Source organism: Oncorhynchus kisutch, linkage group LG10 (assembly GCF_002021735.2).
Source record: "Oncorhynchus kisutch isolate 150728-3 linkage group LG10, Okis_V2, whole genome shotgun sequence".
Classification (NCBI taxonomy): Eukaryota; Metazoa; Chordata; class Actinopteri; order Salmoniformes; family Salmonidae; genus Oncorhynchus; species Oncorhynchus kisutch.
In genome coordinates this window covers 36,187,261-36,208,757 of record NC_034183.2, presented here as the reverse complement: position 1 = coordinate 36,208,757, position 21,497 = coordinate 36,187,261, and the positions used below count along the sequence as shown (strand labels likewise).

At 41.8% G+C, this 21,497-nt stretch overlaps 1 pseudogene; it reads right to left on the bottom strand.

Annotated features, from left to right (window-relative positions):
- Positions 1-21,497, bottom strand: part of LOC109897204 (GDP-mannose 4,6 dehydratase-like) — a 163,864-nt pseudogene that overhangs the window by 133,939 nt on the left and 8,428 nt on the right.

Sequence of the window (21,497 nt, the reverse complement as noted above, 5' to 3'; positions counted from 1 at the left end):
TAATGCTAAATTGTAATTATTTCGCCTCTAGAGCCTATTTATTGCCTTACCTCCCCTCCCTACTCTTCTACATTTGCACACACTGTACATATATTTTTTTTAAATGTTATTTTGTGTTATTGACTATGTTAGTAGAACTCTGTGTTGTTGTTTTTGTCACGCTGCTTTGCTTTATCTGGGTCAGGTCGCAGTTGTAAATGAGAACTTGTTCTCAACTGGCCTACCTGGTTAAATATAAATGTTTTTTAATTTTTTAAATGAGAGCAGCATTTATTTTTATTTATTTATTTTTCAACTCAAAGCAATAAGCCCAATCAGTGCACGTTAGCGTTTTAAGTCACAAATCTAATGACCATTGCAGCGTTGCAGTCGTCATTAGCAGCACAGCCACAAAGTCATTCAATCTCATTTTAAACCTACCTGTAACATTAACCATACTACTAACCCTAATGCCTAACCCTAACTTTAAATTAAGACCAACATTTTTGTTTTCACAATGTAGCCAAGGAGATTTTGCATCTAGGGGAAATCACTCAGTTCTGCCTCAAGGACAAGACTCATCCCAATAAACATCAACCTGCCAAATCCATCCTCCATGACAACAAAATCATAAACAACAGAGTAGGCTAATGAATCCTTAGATGTTGGGTCATGCTCAGGTAAAACAATTGGTTAATCTATATTTCCATGTAAAGAAATATAGATATCGTCTGATTGTATTATTATCTGTAGTAGAAAGCAATGAGATAGAAGAACACTACATAACCAAACCATAAAGTAAAATGCAACATCCATTTATGGCCAGCTGTGTAAACTCTAACATTGATTTATCTTGCAATGGATGTTGTTTAATTGGTAATACTAATGTTTGTGGTCTTCTATTGCCTCTTAAGGGGAAAGTAATCTAAAAGTAACTCAAATTAATCTGTTTACGTTACTGAGTTTGGGTAATCCAAAAGCTATGTTACTGATTACACTTTTGGTCAGGTAACCAATAACTAACAGATGACATTTTAAGAAAGTAACCTACCCAACTCTGGTGTCAGGCGAGCTAAATCAAGCACATCAACTATTTCAAATTATTTCATATAGTATTTGAACCCAGGTCTGGGTTCTCCCTGGCCAGTCACCACAGAAAGCCAAGAAGCCACCGGCGAGTCACAAAGATCAGTTACCATCTCACATTACAACTACAACATACTGTACATTTAGGGACTTCTCTCTCTCATCTCTCCTCTCATTTTACCCTTAATTCACCATTTCAAAATTAACTCCAGGCTCAAGGCCAAACCAAATCTAGCCTGTATCACAATGTCGGTCTATTAACCCAAAAATCACCATAAAAGTTTCATTAAAAAAGGGTATAAACTGAATAAAACAGGGCCGTCAGTTGGAGCGGAGCACTATCACGCACACACAGAGAGAGAGAGAGAGATGGAGAGGACCACCCCGACTCTGCTAGTGGAGAGTGTTCTGTCCAACAGCACCACAGGGCGGGTAAGTGTGCCAGACCGCCGACCTCTCTGCCTGGTACTGCTGCTCTCTTGGACCAGACACACAAGGAGATTTTATCTGTGGTAAAACAAATGATCTTCTAATGGCTTTCTATGTGCTGTGCAGTGTTGTGCTCTGTGAGTGTGTGTGTGTGTGTGTGTGTGTGTGTGTATGCTTGCGAGCGTTTGCTCTGTGCGTGCATGCGTGCACCCTGGAGCTATGAAGAGAGGGTTTTGGGTGTTTGGCTGAACATTGTGGCCCGGTGTCATGTTCTATCCCTCATAGCATGGAGCACAGACACACACACAGATGATAGCCTATAACTATATGGTGGAACTATCTGGAGACCTTTATCCAAGTTAAACACTGAATTATATAGACTGATATCAACACTGAATATTATAAAGTAATGTCTGAAAATGGGGCTGTCTGGAAATAGACATGTAATTAAAGCTTGAGGGTTATGGCAGTTTAGACAGTAACCTTCAAATTAGCTGTGTTAAATTTAGTTTGGTAATAATGAGGAGGACCACAAGTGTTTTTGTTTTCTTACTCTGCACACAAGCTTAACAGGCCTACTATGAAAACAGGGAAATAATATGTAAGCAACTCTGAAAATCGAATGGAAACTACTATGGAAACATCAAAATAATGTTTTCAGAAACATTCCTCCCACTACGACTAAGGAAACCATGTAGTTGATTAGGCTACAGATAAAATAACGGTGATTTTGATGCTCCTTTCCAATAAATATCGAGGGTCTGATTTTGGTGACATGATGATCGATGCTTGACTGCAGTTTGACAAGTACAAATATTCTCACTGTTATCCATAATAATCTCATAATGTAGCCCTAGACTTCCTGTATGTGTGAGCTGTTGGCAAAAGTTATTGTGCCAAGACCAGGGTAGGAACATTTGTTATTTAACTCAACTGTTTTTTTTTACAAAAAAGTGTTGAAAATACAATGGAAACAGATTGAACTCTTAATTTTTATTCGGTACATGAAAACTTAAGAAGAAAAAGTACATGTTTTGTGCACTATGTCATTGTGCACTGATTTTTATCTGCAACAGGTCTGTTTGGTGAAAACACCACTGTTTGGAAAATGCGCATATTTTCTTTAATGCGAATTGTAGAATATTTGCATGAATATCTGTCGCCAATTGGACGGAAACCTAGATAGAGACAAAATAGTTTCTTAGTTTAATAGTTGAATTTACAGATGCAATTTAAGTGCACAGAAAATGCTTGGAAAGACAGATGGACATCAAAACGTGATGAAATCGAATATTCCATGATAGCGAAATAAAAGGTTCAAATGAATACTTCAATTACCTCAGGCGGGAATTGAGTGACAGAAAAACATGACTTGTTTCATATTACATTTACACTGGAACATTGTTATTCAGTGTCAGTCTAACAGTTGGCTATTATTCAATTAGTTACAAAGCCATTACAAGGGATTTTTTAAAAAACTGGTTGGGTTACAACAGTTCAGGTTTAACACAACACAGTACTCCACGACCTATGTCCCCCCATTATTAGACTTCCAGATATGGAGTTCTAGGCCACATAAACTCAGAAAGTTAAGCGGCATGTTGCTACTTATTAGGCCTCCCGACCATAATTACCTAGTGGCTTGTCTCTTCACTGTGTCCCTGTTGCCATGACGCGGAGCAGGCGTGAAACGTTAGCTACAGCACAATCCCATGAACCCAGTCATGCACACACACCACATTTGTAGTAATTATTTCATAGACGTTGAGCGAAAACAGACCCCAGACTAGAAAGTTTGACTAGACGTACTTATTTTGAGGAATATGGCATTTTCTATGAGGCTTGGGGGCCCGGGGGGTTGTGTGCATACTGTACGGCCCCATGTCACCACTTTCTTGTTTCACAGTTATTATATTGCAAATATTTGCTGTATGTTATACAACTACACCGATGCTGAATCACAATGTCAAAACTGACTTTTCAAGTTTGATCATGTTTTAAGGCGAATAAACAAGCTATCAAAGTCGGTCACCAAAGCTGTCCATTATTCACTAGAAGTTGGAACATTCATGAATTAATATAATTGACATATTAATTTGAAAATAGTGCATGCCTGTAAAGTGAAGATAAATGTTGGAAACCACCTTGTCTCAGATTGATCCTGTCTCAACTGACGCAGTAGCTTCTCCTCTGCCCCGGGTGATTTCTATGCTTTCTCTGCTGCCAGGTCTGCTGCCAGGCCTGCTGCCAGGTCTGCTGCCAGGTCATTTACACTGGCAAGTATATTATATCTGCTTTATTAGCATTATAATGGGAAAAGTGTGTGTGTGTTACTAACCAAGTCATCAGCTCAGGAAGCTAATAAAGCTGTTATCTTCACACGGATGGCATTGGCATCATTATCAGTTCACTGTCAATCAGTGGAGGCTCCTCAGACGAGGAAGGGGAGAACCATCATCCTCAGTGAATTTCATAAAAATAAAAATGGTAAACATTTCAAAACTGGAAGCAGACCACTACCTGAAATCTACTTCAGATAATTTAAATAATCCATCCAAATTTTGGCAAGTAGTGAAAGGTTCGGAGTGAAAAAAAAGATACACAGCTTCCCAAACAAATTGTTAGTAGACACCCAGATTGTAACTGAGAGAACCTCCATTCTGAAAGCCTCGAACCAGTATGTTTTAGATGCAGGCAGTTTATTTGAAAAGGTCAAAGGTATAATTGAGCCCCCTATAAATGTACCTGACACCCCTGTGCACTCCTTCACCAGGTTCTCATTTTCATCCTTCTCTGTTTCAGAAGTGCGTAAAGCCCTGAAAGAAATTGATGGGTAAAATCCCCTGGCCCTGATGAGCTAGACCCCCGCTTCTTATACCTAGCTGCAGACATCATTGCTCCCCCTTATCATGTATTTTTAACCTCAAGCTTGATGTTAAGGAAATCCCCAAGTTATGGAAACCTGCTTTTGTAATGCCTCTCCTGAAAGGGAGATCCTTCGCTACTTGACAACTATCGACCCATATCAAAATTGTCTGTACTGTCAAAGGTACCGGAGTCCTTAGTTAATAGGCAGCTAAAGGCCTACTTCCAAGAAAACAACATATTAAATGGAATGGAATCAGGTTTTAGGTCTGGCCACAGCATTGTTCCAGCAACATTGAAGGTTTTAAATGACATCCCACTGTGCTCTTAACAAGAAGTTACTGTACATTGTGTGTGTCTTTATTGTTTTGTCGAAGGCATTTGACACCGTGGACCGTGCTGGTGCAAAGGTTAAAATGTTTGGAATTACTGGTCCTGCTCTAGATTGGTTTATAAATTACCTATCAAATCGTACACAATGTGCAATGGTTGATGGTTGTAAATCTGAGTCCATAGAGGTGTGTTCAGGTGTTCCGCAAGGTTTTATTTTGGGCCAACTGTTGTTAATTTTGTATATCAACAACATTTGGGGTCTTATTGAAACAGCGGATGTTCATTTTTATGCAGATGATACTGTTCTTTATTCAAGTGGTAATAGTTTATCTTTAGCTTTTGAAAATGCCCAAAGATCATTTTACATCATACAACAGAATTTGTATGATTTAAAACTTGTTCTAAATTTGGGTAAAACAAAATGCATGGTATTTTCAAATGCCAGGCATGTTACTAATCATGTCATTGCTACATTGGCTGGACATACTATAGAGCAAGTCAAGCTGTACAAATATTTGGGTGTGTTGGTTGATGATAAGCTGAGTTTCACTGTGCATGTAGAGAACTTGATAAGGAAGCTCAAGCTGAGAATAGGTTTTTATTACTGGCATGAGGCTTGTTTTTCTTTGGAGGCCAGGAAGGAGCTGGTACGATGTACATTACTGGCGGTTTTAGATTTAAGTAATGTTAAATATATGCAGGCCACAACCACGACCCTGAGAGCACTTGATGAAGTGTATCATGCAGCCCTCAGGTTCATTACAAATCAAAAACGTCTAACACATCATTGTGATCCCTACAGCGCTGTTGGCTAGTCGTCATTGACCTTGCGTAGGCTTAAACACTGGTATACACTGATTTATAAGGCCATGTTGGGTAAAATGCAATTTTATCTCTGTTCTTTTTAATCAAGTCAGTAAATAAATATCAATTACGGTACCATTCTCATTTGCTTCTATCAGTACCAAAACTTAGAACAGTTCATGGTAGAAATAGATTTACTTACTCAGCTTCGTGGTCCTGGAATTCTCTCCTGTACATTTTCAAATTTGATGATCTAGTTTCATTGGTGAATTTTAAGCACTTGATCGATGTATATATCATAGAAGAGTGTAATTGTCTTTAGGACAGCTGTTTCTTAGTCAAGACATTTGGGTGTTTTAACGTAATATGTAATTGTTGTACTGTATGTGTGTTTATAGTTTTGTTTAATGTTGTGTTAGTGTATGTAAGTTGTTTTGTCTGAAACATTGTGCCCCCGGCTGCTATTGGACCAGGTCTCTCTTGGAAAAGAGATGTTATCTCAATGAGAAAAACCTGTATAAATAAAGGTCAAATAAAATTAGTTTAAAAAAATTACAAAGTTATCCTTTTTAGATGAAACTTTACTAAATATGTGACCCGTTTCAGGAAACTAGGCATATGTCACAGGTCACTACTTCACAGGAGAGCTATATATATTTTATCAACATGCATTTTTCTGGCAGAAATGCATTCTCGGCTATGTGAACTAGGGCCCCTGAGTGGCGCAGCGGTCTAAGGCACTGCATCTCACTGCAAGAGGCATTACTACAGTCCCTGGTTTGAATCCAGCCATGATTCTGGAGTCCCATAGGTTGTCTCACAATTGGCCCAGCGTCGTCCGGGTTTGGCAGGGTTAGGCCGTCATTGTAAATAAGAATTTGTTCTTAACTGACTTGCCTAGTTAAATAAAGGTTAAATGAAAACATTTAAAAAAAATTACTTTCATGTGCCTTAATAACGTACTTGTACTCCATCTGTAAATACAAATATAATTGTTAAATGACAAGCCTAGCTGGTTTAGCCAAAGAAAAAGTCAGCAACCTTCCCGCTAGCCATGATTGGTTGAGATAATGAGTGGGCTGGACATGCCGGGAGATGAGTTTGGATTGGTCTGCCATATAGCACACATCTGTCTATTTGAGCTGGTCAGTATGTCTAGGTAATCCTATCTAACGCGGCTTTAAATAAAAAAATATGTTTTGTATATTAAAACTGCTTAAGTGTTGCTCTCCACTTTCTGGAGGACAGAGTTTTGAAATCAGCGGAATTGAACTATGATAGGTTCCGGATTATATCTTCAAACTAAGGGCAACCATGACACCCGACAGGAGACGTGTCCAACCATCAATGATGTATATGGTTAAGATAGTCTGACTAGCTACATTATCAGATATTACACTTTTCTTTAAATTGGCCAGTCTGAGATATGGCTTTTTATTTGCAACTCTGCCGAGAAGGCCAGCATCCCGGAGTCGCATCTTCACTGTTGGCTGTGAGACTGGTGTTTTGCGAGTACTATTTAATGACACTGCCAGTTGAGGACTTGTGAGGTTCTATTTCTCAAACTAGACACTTTAATGTACTTCTCCTCTTGCTCAGTTGTGCACTGGGGCCTCCCACTCCTCTTTCTATTCTGGTTAGAGCCCGTTTGCACTGTTCTGTGAAGGGAGTAGTACACAGCGTTGTATGAGATGGCAATTTGGCAATTTCTCACATGGAATAGCCTTCATTTCTCAGAACAAGAATAGACTGACGAGTTTCAGAAGAAAGTTCTTTGTTTCTGTAATCGAACTCACAAATGATGATGCTCCATATACTCAACTAGTCGAAAGAAGGCGAGTTGCGTTGCTTCTTTAATAAGGACAAGAGTTTTCAGCTGCAAAAGGGTTTCTTCATGATCAATTAGCTTTTTGAAGTGATACACTTGGATTAGCTAACACAACATGCCATTCTAACACAGGAGTGATGGTTGCTGATAATGGGCCTCTGTAAGCATATGTAGATATTCCATTAAAAAAATCTGCCGTTTCCAGCTACAATAGTCATTTACAACATTAACATTGTCTACATCGTATTTCTGATCAATTTTATGTTATTTTAATGGACAAAAAATGTGCTTTTCTTTCTTATACAAAGACATTTTTAAGTGACCTCAAACTTTTGCACGGTAGTGTATGTGGCAGGGTCTACAGGCAATTACGGACTACAAAAAGTACACCAGACACTCAGAGTGTGGTGTCAGGAAAACAACCTCACTTTAATAATATTTACATATCCTACATTACTCATCTCATATGTGTATATACTGTATTTTATACCACCTATTGCATCTTGCTTATGCCGCTCGGCCATCACTCATCCATATATTTCTATGTACATATTCTTATTCCATCCCTTTAAGGTAGTTGCATAAGGTAGTTGTTATGATTTTGTTTGATTACTTTTTAGATATTACTGCACTGTCTGGAACTAGAGGGACAAGCATTTTGCTACACTCGCATTAACATCTGCTAACCGTGTGTACGTGACAAATAACATTTGATTTACTGACTGTACACTGTAACATTACTGCATGATTGTAACAGATTTACTAAAGCGTTAGTTCTATTATGTTGAAAATGACATTACTTTAGCTAATATTGTGACAAAGATGTAGGCTATATGTAGCAGTTATGATATGGTTTGGCTTGGAAAGTATTTTTGCCTGGTCACATACAGCTGATGTGTTGTGCATTGATGTCCACAAGCGAAGGGACACGGTGAAAGGAGGAGAGCACATAGATGCGAGAAGGAATATAACATGGCTGCAATGAAAGTGAACTGTGTTAATGCGTGATCAGGGGTGTATTCATTCCGATGATACGATTGAAAAATGTTTCTTAAACGTCTGTCACCTCAAATGTTTCTCTCAACTTGTGTGCACCCACTTTGTGAACTTTCATTCATGGGCTAGGTTGTACCAACCTCACGATGGGTATAGGGTAAAGTTGAGTATCTTGTAGTACCTAAATCTATCGGTGTTACATTGAACTGGGTGAATGGAATATGAATGACAGTAATCCAATATGCTGTAATAGAATGATCATGAAAAACGGCAATAACCACCACTGCTGTTAATACACACAAACACACACTTTACTATCCTTATCACATACTTAAACTGTGACATTTCCACAGACGGGGCCTGGGCCTGGGCAGTATAACTAGAACTTAGACAGTTAACTATGGTGGTATGTATGCATACTATGGGATGGCGAGGGCCTGAACTGTAACACCATCCAATCCAAACTCTTGTTGAGCAGGTTAAACTCAGGTTATCAGAACTCTCCAGCCTGGAGGTGTAAGCCTTATGGAAACACAGGGAGGGATACCCAAACCCCCAGCCCAATCCACTAATAAACTTATTTGCACACACACACACACACACACACACACACACACACACACACACACACACACACACACACACACACACACACACACACACACACACACACACACACACACACACACACACACACACACACACACACACACACACACACACACACACTAGAGCAGGCAAACATGCACACCTGTACTCCCCTGGCCAATAAAGCTCATACCTCTGTTTGGAGTGGGCTGTGGGTCTCCTCCCTCCCTAGTTGTAGCGCTGTACTGCTCCAAACAAACACAAACACACACCACTCTTACCCTAATGGACTGCTGAGTAACACAAAGCCTGCTCTGTTACTTTCCCTGCTGTCAATGCGTGTTCCTTTACTGGCAACAGCACAGCCGCGTTGAGGTGTATGCTTCTGTGTGCGTGTGAATGGGGCAGCGGTGGCCGTTTAACCTCGCCCTGCGGAAAGTCCAATAAAACCACAGGCCGTGAAAAGCGAGCAGGCAAAAAAAAAACATGCCAGGAAATCTCTCTCTCTCTCTCTCTCTCTCTCTCCACTTCTGTCCTTTTTTTCCTGATTCCATTTGGTTTCTTTGATGAGAGAAGGGAATGGAAATACGTAAGACACGGGCCACATTGGCACATCTGCGACTGGGGATGGATGGGGGAATGGAGAGGTGGAGGAAGAGGGGAGTCTTGGGGAGGATGTTTGCCGACAGTGGGAAACGAGACACCCCTCCCATCTCATTCTACCCTACCTCACTCCACCCTACCTCACGCCAATCCAGTCCACTTGACCAGGAGAGGGGCATGTAAGGTTAGTCCTGGGGGGTGGTTGTGTGTTAGCTTCAGAGTGAGAAGAAGAGGGTCAGACAGGGGATCAGGCATTGTGTTGGCTCTGGTTTCTCAGGTTTGGGGAGGTTGTAGGGGGAGGAGGCGTTGAGTTGGCGCTGCAGGGTTATTCAGGGTCTCTTGGTGGCAGTAACTCTGTCATTATAAAGATGCTATAATACCACTGAGCCATAACACTGAGGGATGATGAGTTATGAAGTCTGCCGTCACGTTCCATGACGGATGAACCCTACCCAGCCTTACAGACAGACAGACCTCAAAATGGCTGTCTGACTCACACTACCATACAGTTATGTGGGAGCTTTTCTCTCTGTGTGTGTGTGTGTGTGTGTGTGTGTGTGTGTGTGTGGTGTGTGTGTGTTTCCTCTCAGTCCAGGAAGCTAAGCAGTGTGTTTGTTGGTAAGCTTACCTTCACTCACACACACTGGTCATTGCAGCTGGAGTACATATTCAGATACAGAGTGGCTTATTTAAGTGATCATGCCCAAGAAGCCAGTGTTTGGAGGATATATTGGCTCGGGTGTTGTTAGGCCCAAACTGTGCCAATATATCTTCCATACACCGGCTCCGAGGACACTATCACTTTTATACAACGGGTTACCAACGAATTCAAAGAATGATTGACATATGTGACTCGTTTCAGGAAACTAGGCGTATGTCGCGAGTTACTACTACACAGGAGAGCCATTGGAACGTAAAACATTTTTTTAAATCAAAATGCATTTTTGGGGCAGAAATGCCTTCTGAACATGTGAACTTTCATGTGCCTTCTTAACAAACTTGTATAACATCTTTAAATACAAATAAAATTGTTAATTTACGAGCCTAGTTGGTTTAGCCACAGAAAAAGTCAGCAGCCTTCCCACTAACCGTGATAGGCCTAGATAATGAGTGGGCTGGACATGCCGAGAGATGAGTTCGGATTGGTCTGCCATGTAGCACACTTCTGTCTAACACTGCTATTTTTTAAAATATATTGCGTGATAGAACTGCCGAAGTGTTGCTATCCATTTTCTGTTTTGAAATCAGGGGAATTAGAGTATGGTAGCTATGGAGATGGAGAAAACAGATGTCTCCGGATTACATATTCAAACTAAGAGCAGCCATGGCATCTGTGAGAGAGTGAGAAGTGTCCATCCATGTATCCATGTATTTGTCAGAAAGTCGTTTTCATTTCAAGTTAAAGTGAACTGTGATCTGGATGGGGCCACAGTGTCTCCTGACCCCTCCTGTCTCAGCCTCCAGTATTTATGCTTCAGTAGATTATGTGTCGGGGGGCTAGGATCAGTTTGTTATATCTGGAGTACTTCTCCTGTCCTATTCAGTGTCCTGTGTGAATTTAAGTGTGCTCTCTCTTCTCTTTCTCTCTTTCTTTCTCTCTCTCGGAGGACCTGAGCCCTAGGACCATGCCTCAGGACTACCTGACATGATGACTCCTTGCTTTCCCTGGTCCACCTCGCCGTGCTGCTGCTCCAGTTTCAACTGTTCTGCCTTATTATTATTGGACCATGCTGGTCATTTATGAACATTTGAACATCTTGGCCATGTTCAGTTATAATCTCCACCCGGCACAGCCAGAAGAGGACTGGCCACCCCACATAGCCTGGTTTCTCTCTAGGTTTCTTCCTAGATTTTGGCCTTTCTAGGGAGTTTTTCCTAGCCACCGTGCTTCTACACCTGCATTGCTTGCTGTTTGGGGTTTTAGGCTGGGTTTCTGTACAGCACTTTGAGATATCAGCTGATGTACGAAGGGCTATATAAATACATTTGATTTGATTTGAACTGTTAGCTAGCTTGCTAACGTTAGCTGGCTGGATTGCTAGCTAACATTATATTTATGATCTGTGTAGTAATATTATTTGTATCTTAGAGCTTTGCTAGTTTGCTTTGCTCGTTATACCCTAATCTTAGCTCCCTAACATTGAGCCTGATTGTTTAGCAGATTCATGCAGGGTAGTAACGTCATGAGTTGGGATTATGGTTCAATGTTTAGCTAGCTAGTTATATGTCTTAACAAAAGACTCCACTACGCAAGTATCCATTTCAATAGGGCGACTAAAATGGTGAGTGAGCTGTTCTCTCATTTGTGTCTGGAAGTAGCTAGCAAACTAGCCCGTTAGCCAGTTAGCTTGGGTGCTTGACTGCTGTTGTTAGGTCAGCCAGCTAACGTTACGTGTATGATCTGTGTAGTAATATTATTCGTATCTCAGAGCCATTTTCTTTGTTGTTATAGCCTAATGTTAGCTCGCTAACATTGAACCTGGTTGGTTAGCTATCTGCAGATTCATGCAGTGTAGTAACATCATGAGTTGAAATTATGGTTCAGTGTTTAGCTACCAAGATGTCTTAAGAAAAGACTCCACTATGCAAGTAACCATTTCAATAGATTGTTAATGTTGTCACTGTGACAACTGTTGATAGACGTAGCTGGTAAATTCGCTGTGGCTGTCTACTCAGATTTCAGAGCACTCTAATCTGTGTGTGCCAGAGAGCAGAATATCTGACGAATTTACGAACGCTCAACACCCGTTGAATATGGCCAGTGTTGATAAATGTTGGCAAAAAAAGTGTAAATTATTGCCAGCAGAACACTTGCAGTAACCAATGCTCTAGATAACATAAAAACAGCATAACCAGCTCTATTAGGGCAAGTAAAATGTTCAGAGTGAGTTGTTCTCTCATTTGTGTCTGGAAGTAGCTATCAAGCTAGCCAATGTTAGCCAGTTAGCTTGGGTACTTGACTGCTGTTGTTAGGACAGAACGCTCGGATCAACCCTTAAAGAATTGGGGTTGGGGCTAAAGCTTAAGAGGGTGTGAACAATTCTGAATGGGTGTAGACAAAGAAGAGGTCTCCAGTAGGTATACCAAAAATATTCAAAGGCCATTTTCTCAAAAGTGAGATTACAAGTTTATCAACTTTCAAAGCACAATTCATTTTCCATTGTTCCTGAAATTTAGTGTATGATATACCATTTTCTAGCTCCGATTTCTACTTTTATCCAATGTAAAAAAAAAACACATTAAAAACATTATTTTGATGAATGTATTCATACTATTTCATCCTTCCACATGATTTAGTCCCGATACAAATCTAATATTACTACCCAAGCCGGCTGGTCGTTCGTTCTATTGGTTTGGTTGCCAGAGACGCAACCCAGTCATTCAGTCTTTTTGTTCTGCATCTATGGATCCAGTCGTTCATTTGAAATGTTCCATTGCCATACTAGCTGGCAACGTTCTTATCCCTTGCTTGCTAAATAGCTAGCCAACTATGGCTGATATACAGTCACGACAAACAATGCAACCAGAATAACAGCGAAGTAGCTGCATTTGCGTTTAAGCTGTTTTCTACTGACATTTATTTGGATACATCCATAACAATGAGCTAATGAGGCATGCTATTACCTGGCATAGGACATTTGCTCACTCGTCAGGACACGGTTGTGTAGAGGAGCTAGGCAACAACACAACAATCACTTCAAACTGAAGCTGGAAAGACTGCACCCTAGCAGCACTTCTTTCGTTTTACCTCTTTTCAATTGACATTTATTATATAACTATAAAAATGATGCTGATTCATGATCTCGACTGGCTGAGAAAAGCTGCCTGCCTCTCATCCTGACTCCCAATTTACTATGGGACATCTGGAGATCGAATTTGAATATTGAAACAATGTTGCAAATGTTGGAGAGACAGAGAGCAAGGTTTATTCGAATCTGTTGAATCTGTTGAAAACTAAATGTTAGTTTAAAAGAAACGTGAGATAATGTCGAGATGCTTTTTTTATAGTGGAGGTCAAGTTTATAAACTGACTGGCTGGGCTGATGAGATGGATTGCGCAGCCAGATGGAACTGAATAAATAGGCATTTTAACAAGATAGATTTAGCCGGTGGAACTTGTGGAATAGACACTGGCTGGAATGCGATTTTAACCAATCAGCATTCAGTATTAGACCCACCCGTTGTATAATATAGTCAAATTAACTACATTTACCCACATCATTGTCTCTACTTCAGTTATGCTGAACAAAAATATAAATGCAACATGCAACAATTTCAACTGAAATAAATTCATTCATTTCACATGACTGGGCAGGGGTGCAGCCATGGGTGGGCCTGGGAGAGCATAGACCCACCCACTAGCAGCCATGCCCTGTCAATCCGAATCAGTTTCTTTCCCCCACGAAAGTTCTTATTACAGACATAAATACTCCTCAGCACACCACCCCACCCCCCACCAGCTGTCCATGTGGCTGGTCTCAGACGGTCCCGCAGGTGAAGAAAGTGGTCCTGGGTGACCGTGGATATACGTGGTATGCGGTAGTGTGGCCGGTTGGACGTACTGCCAAATTCTCTAAAACGACATCGGAGGCAGCTTATGGTAGGGAAATGAACATTAAATTATCTGGCAACAGCTTCGAGCTGTCAGCATGCCAATTGCGCGCTATCGCAAAACTTGTGACATTCTGTTGTGTAACAAAACTGCACATTTTAAAGTGGCCGTTTATTGTCCCCAGCACAAGGTGCACCTGTGTAATCATCATGAGGTTTAATCAGCTTCTTGATATACCACACCTGTCAGGTGGATGGATTCTCTTGGCAAAGGAAAACCGCTCACAAAAGATGGAGACAAATGCGTTTTTTGAGCGTATTAAATATTTCAGGGATTTTTTTTCCTGTTTATGAAACATGGGACCAACACTTTAAATGTTTCATTAATATTTTTCTTCAGTGTGGATTGAACAATGCTTTCACTTACAATAGCAAACAGCACAAAATCACAACTATTCCAGCTATGTGACATGACTGCTACCTTTCCTTGAACCTGTTTGAACTAGCCATGTATTTGTGAAAAAATTACATTGATTCCGGACGGGGGAAAAAAATATTTAAAAAAAGTAACTGCTGCTTTGGAGTTTGAATTGAATGCTGCTGAGTTGTCGTGGAAACATTGAAGTTTCAACAACAGAGGGGTTCCAGAGCACAAATCCCATGAAACATTGATGTCAGGCAGCAAGGGCTCAGGAGGTGAGTGGCTTAGTGGAAGATTCCATGTGAAATCCCTCCCCCAGTCTTACTATTCCCCCCACCCCCACACAGGTAGGGATTTGAATCGACCCTTATTTACCCCTAACTAACCTCAGTATGAGTACATACACAGCTAATACAGGGAATAAATTTGCTGGATTTCTATGTAAAGATTTCTTCATAAACCTTTCAGTGGCCTCTATCACTCTTGTTATCAATAGTGACTTATGACTGGAGTAGCTGACTAATAGGAACTTGGAGTGCAGTGTGGCTGATATATCTGAACATTGGGTACTTGGACACACGCACACACGTACATGCACACACTCACGCGGCCGGGCCAAGGAACTGTCAGCCATCATTGTACAACTTAGATCCTGACAGATCCAGAGTTTCAAATTGAGAAAAGAATTGTATTTCATCCAAGGTAATTTATCCTCTATTTCTCTCTCTCCGCCAAGAGAATGTCTGTTCACACCTGAGAGAATCAACCTCTCACTCAGGGCTGACTCAACTGGAGGGAAGGAAGGGTGGGAGGGAGTGAAGGGAGGAGAGGGAGAGGGACAGCGAGGATGTGAAGAGAAAGAAAGGGGGATACTGGAGACAGAGAGAGAAAGAGAGGGAGTTAGCTGCTCTCTAAATCTTCTCAGGTGTGATGCAATGAGATCGAGTGAGAGTGGATTTGTGGAGGTGTGAAGAAAGATTGGGAGGGTAAGGAGGGAGAGAACAGGGGGTAGAGAGAGAGAGACAGAGAGCGACAGAGACAGAGACTGAGATTGAGACAGAGAAAGGGAGAGAGAGAAAATAGGAAAGAGATGTGGCATGTTTCTCGCATGACTGAATACACGACAGAACAGAACAAAGAGAGAGAATGAGACAGACAGTGTGTTTGACCCAGAGACAAAACATAGACAAAACGTCTAATTCTGTCTGGCCAATAATACAAAATCTGCCTACACCACGCCAATGCTCAGAAGGGATCGAGGGGAGATTTCCTTACCTCCGAGTTCATTAGCACCGCTAAAAGCATCACCTCAGACATCCAGATTTGTAGTTACCGTGGCAACCTGCTCAGCAACACAAACACAGGTGTGGTGCTGAGTGAAGATGCCCCTGGGGGGGAGAGAGGGAGGAGAGCATGGAGGCTTACGTCCAAGTTCATTAGAGGAGGAGAGAGAGTGAGGCGGTTGAGAGGAGGAAGGGAGGGACAGGTGGGTAAGAGGGGATAGAGGGTGGGTGGGGGAGGGAGGCTGGTGAAAGGCGAGAGGAGGAAAGGCAGGTGGGAAGGTGAGAGTAGGGTGGCTAGAGGAGGTGGGCGAGAGGGGGAAAAGAGGGGAAAGAGAGGGTGAGGCTGACGAGAGTTCTGTCAACACCTGTCCTCTGAGGTGTCTGTCTGACAGTCTCTCGTCTTCACCTGGCCACAGTTCACCTCATGTTTAGGCTTCCTTAAATTATCCCCAAACAAACAAGGGAATTAGAGCTCTCAGATGGGAGTAAGAGGGGTAAGGGTGGTCTGAGAAGGGTACGGGTGGTCTCTAGGATTATTAGTGGGGCTTACGAAGCAAGAGTCCCCTCTGAAATATTTGTAATACTTATTATTCTTATTATTTGGAATGCTACTCCTCTTACACCCGCCATTGACAGGACCAGTGCACTTGTATACAACTTTTGATATATTTTAGACTTTTTAAACTACTAAGCTTTCATGGGATTTCTTCAACATTCTAAACGTCCCATTGTGACATCAACTCCCACACCTCCAACATTTCCACATCATCAACTCCCAGACTTCCAACATTGCGAGCTCTTGTTCATCCGACCTTGAGTTTCTGATGCTAAAATGCCAACCCCACTATACGCAAAAAGAATTCACTTGTGGTATTATCACAGCTGTGTACATACCGCCACAAGCAAACACCAGGGCGGAACTCAGAAAACTGTACAAGACTATTAGCCAGCAAGAATCCTCTCACCTGGTAGCAGTCTTTGCTGTCGCGGGTGACTTTAAAGAGATTGGTGGGGCGAAAGCTTAAGATGGTGTGAACGATGCCGAATGGGTGTCAACAAAGAAGGGATCTCCAATAGTAGTACCAACATTCAAAGGCCATTTTATAAAAAGTGAGTTTATGAGTTTATCAACTTTCAAAGTGTAAGGGATTTCCTCCTCCCTCTTCCAAAGAGGAGAGGCGAAAAGGATCAGAGGACCAATATGCGGCGTGGTAAGTGTCCATGGTTATTTTAATACGCAAATGTACACATGAATAACTGAATACTAAAACAAGAAACGTGAAAACCCAAAGCAGTCCTATCTGGTGCAAACACAGAGACAGGAACAATCACCCACAAACACACAGTGAAACTCAGGCTACCTAAGTATGATTCTCGATGACACCTGCCTCTGTTTGAGAACCATACTAGGCCGAAATATAGAAATACCCAAATCATAGAAAAACAAACATAGACTGCCCACCCCAACTCACGCCCTGACCATACTAAATAATGACAAAACAAAGGATAGGTCAGAACGTGACACAAAGCAAATTTACTTTCCCATTGTTCCTCAACTGTAGTGTATGATATTCCATTTGGAAGATGTGAGTCTTTATCCAATGTAAAAGAATTAAAAAAATATATATATATTGCTACATAACACCGATTTGAGCCGGTCGGTCACAAATGATAGTCCCACTAAGCTCAAACCAGATGGGAAGGCGTATCGCTGCAGAATGCTATGGTAGCCATACTGGTTAAGTGTTCACCTACTCTACGTCTCACAAAGCCGTGGCGGTCGGAATCAGAACCAAAGGACAGATTCCCACCAGTCTAATGTCCATTGCTCGTGTTTCTAAGCCCAAACAAGTTTCTTCTTATTATTGGTGTCCTTAAGTAGTGGTTTCTTTGCAGAAATTCGACCATGAAGGCGCAATTCATGCTGTCTCCTCTGAACAGTTGTTGAGATGTGCCTGTTACTTGAACTCTGTGAAGCATTTACTTGGGCTGCATTCTGAGGTGCAGTTAACTCCTCTGAAGCAGAGGTAACTCTCGGTCTTCCTTTCCAGTGGCGGTCCTCAAGAGAGCCAGTTTCATCACAGCGTTTGATGGTTTTTGTGACTACACTTGAAGTAACTTTCAAAGTTCTTTAAATTTTCCACATTGACTGACCTTCATGTCTTAAATGAAATGATGGACTGTTGTTTCTCTTTGCTTATTTGAGCTGTTCTTGACATAAGATATCCCTCTAGTGGTGTGGGGGCTGTGCTTTGGCAAAGTGGGTGGGGTTATATCCTTCCTGTTTGGCCCTGTCCGGGGGTGTCCTCAGATGGGGCCACAGTGTCTCCTGACCCCTCCTGTCTCAGCCTCCAGTATTTATGCTGCAGTAGTTTATGTGTCGGGGGGCTAGGATCAGTTTGTTATATCTGGAGTACTTCTCCTGTCCTATTCAGTGTCCTGTGTGAATTTAAGTGTGCTCTCTCTAATTCTCTTTCTCTCTTTCTTTCTCTCTCTCTGAGGACCTGAGCCCTAGGACCATGCCTCAGGACTACCTGACATGATGACTCCTTGCTGTCCCCAGTCCACCTGGCCGTGCTGCTGCTCCAGTTTCAACTGTTCTGCCTTATTATTATTGGACCATGCTGGTCATTTATGAACATTTGAACATCTTGGCCATGTTCAGTTATAATCTCCACCCGGCACAGCCAGAAGAGGACTGGCCACCCCACATAGCCTGGTTCCTCTCTAGGTTTCTTCCTAGGTTTTGGCCTTTCTAGGGAGTTTTTCCTAGCCACCATGCTTCTACACCTGCATTGCTTGCTGTTTGGGTTTTAGGCTGGGTTTCTGTACAGCACTTTGAGATATCAGCTGATGTACGAAGGGCTATAATAAAATAAATTTGATTTGATAATATGGACTTGGTCTTTTACCAAATAGGGCTATTTTCTGTATACCACCCCTACCTTGTCACAACACAACTGATTGTCTCAAACGCATTAAGAAGGAAAGAAATTCCACAAAATAACTTTTAACAAGGCACATCTGTTAATTTAAATGCATTCCAGGTCTTGGGTGTGACGCTACAAGCTTGGCACACCTATATTTTGGGGGTTTCTCCCATTCTTCTCTGAAGATCCTCTCAAGCTCTGTCCAGTTGGATGGGGAGCGTCGCTGCACAGCTATTTTCATGTCTCTCCAGAGGTGTTCGATCGGGTTCAAGTCTGGGCTCTGGCTGGTTCACTCAAGGACATGCAGAGACTTTTCCTGAAGCCACTCCTGCATTTTCTTGCCTGTGTTCTCAGAGTCATTGTCCTGTTGGAAGATGAACCCTTTCCCCAGTCTGAGGTCCTGAGAGCTCTGGAGGAGGCTGCTGAAAACATCCCCACAGCATGATGCTGCCACCACCAGTTTTTTTACTAGGCAAGTCAGTTAAGAACATATTCTTATTTACAAAGACGGCCTACCACGGCCAAACCCGGACGAAGCTGGGACAATTGTGCCCCGCACTATGGGACTCCCAGTCAATTCCCTACCTTGCTTCACTATACGGATGGTATTGGCCAGATATGAGCGGTGCCTGCATTCAGGCCAAAGAGTTCAATCTTGGTTTCATCAGACCAGACAATCTTGTTTCTCTTGGTCTGAGAGTCCTTTAGGTACCTTTTGGCAAACTTCAAGCAGGCAGTAATGTACCTTTTACTGAGGAGTGGCTTCCGTCTGGCCACTCTACCATAAAGGCCTGATTGGTGGAGTGCTGCAGGCATGGTTTTCCTTCTGGAAGGTTCTTCCAACTCCACTGAGGAACTCTGGAGCTCTATCAGATTGGCCATTGGGTTCTTGGTCACCTCCCTGACCAAGGCCCTTCTCCCCCAATTGCTCAGTTTAGCCGGGTGGACAGCTCTAGAAAGAGTCTTGGTGGTTCAAACTTCTTGCATTTAAGAATGTTGGAGGCCACTGTATTCTTGGGCACCTTCAATGCTGCAGACATTTTTTGGTACCCTTCACCAGATATGTGCCTCCACACAATCCTGTCTCGGTGCTCTATGGACAATTCCTTCAACCTCATGGCTTGGTTTTTGCTCTGACATGCACTGTCCTCTGGGGGACCTTATATGGATAGGTGTGTGCCTTTCCACATAATGTCCAATCAATTGAATTAATTCCAATCAAGTTGTAGAAACATCTCAAGGATTATCAATGGAAACAGGATGAATCTGAGCTCTATTTTGAGTTTCAGAGCAAAGGGTCTGAAAACTTACATAAATAATTTGTAAACATTTGCAAAAAGATTTTAAAAACCTCTTTTGCTTTGTGATTATAGGGTATTATGTGTAGATTGATAAGAAAAATATATATAATTTAATCCATTTCAGAATAAGGCTGTAACGTAACAAAATGTGGAAAAAGTGAAGGGGTCTGAATACTTTCTGAATGCACATTCATGCTACACACACACACACACACCACAACTTCTGCTACCAGACTCGTATTATACTGCTCACTTTATACACTGCCCCCAATTCCTAATACACATTTACATATTGGACTATAAATTGTGCTGTCCGGTATTATACAAATTCTAATGTGTGTATTTTACAAAGGAGCTGATCGTGGACAACAGGAAAAGTCAGAACAGGCCCCCATTAACATCAACGGGGCTGCAGTGGAGCGGGTCGAGAGTTTCAAGTTCCTTGGTGTCGACATCACCAACAAACTATCATGGCCCAAACACACCAATACAGTCTTGAAGAAGGCACAACAAAACCTTTTTCCCCACAGGAGACTGAAAAGATTTGTCATGGGTCCCCAGATCCTCAAAAAGTTCTACAGCTGCACCATCGAGAGCATCCTGATTGGTTGCATCACCGCCTGGTATGGCAACTGCTCGGCATATGACCATGAGGCGCTACAGAGTGTAGTGCGTATGGCCCAGTGCATCATTGGGGCCAAACTTCTTGCAGTTCAGTACCTACATAATAGGCGGTGTCAGAGGAAAGCCCATAAAATTGTCAGAGACTTCAGTCACCCAAGTCATAGACTGTTTTCTCTGCTACCACGTGGCATGCGGTATCGGAGCGCCAAGTCTTGGACCAAATGGCTCCTTAACAGCTTCTACCTCCAAGCCATAAGAATGCTGAACAATTAATCAAATGGCCACTGGACAATTACATGGACCCCCCTCCATGTGTTTTGTACACTGCTGCTACTCGCTGTTTATTATCTATGCATAGTCACTTCACCACTACCTACATGTACAAATTACCTCAACTAACCTGTATCCCCACACACTGACTCGGTACCGGTATCCTCTGCATATAGCCTCATTATGGTTATATTATTGTGTTACTTTTTATTATTTTAAATGTTTTACTTTAGCTTATTTGGTAAATATTTTCTTAACTCTTCTTGAACTGCACTATTGGTTAAGGGCTTGTCAGTAAGCATTTCACAGTAAGGTCTACACTTGTTGTATTCGACACGTGACAAATAAAGCTTGATTTGATTTTCATCCTACTTATGTCCTACTGTAAATTACTGGACCAAAGCGCAGCGTGGTACGTGTTCATGATATTTTATTAAATCAGAACACTTGAACAAAAATAACAAAGAGGAAAACGAACAGTTCTGTAAGGAAACTAAACTATACAGAAAACAACTACCCACAAAAACCCTGTGGGAAAAAGCTACCTAAGTATGGTTCCCAATCAGAGACAACAATAGACAGCTCTCCATGATTGAGAACCATACC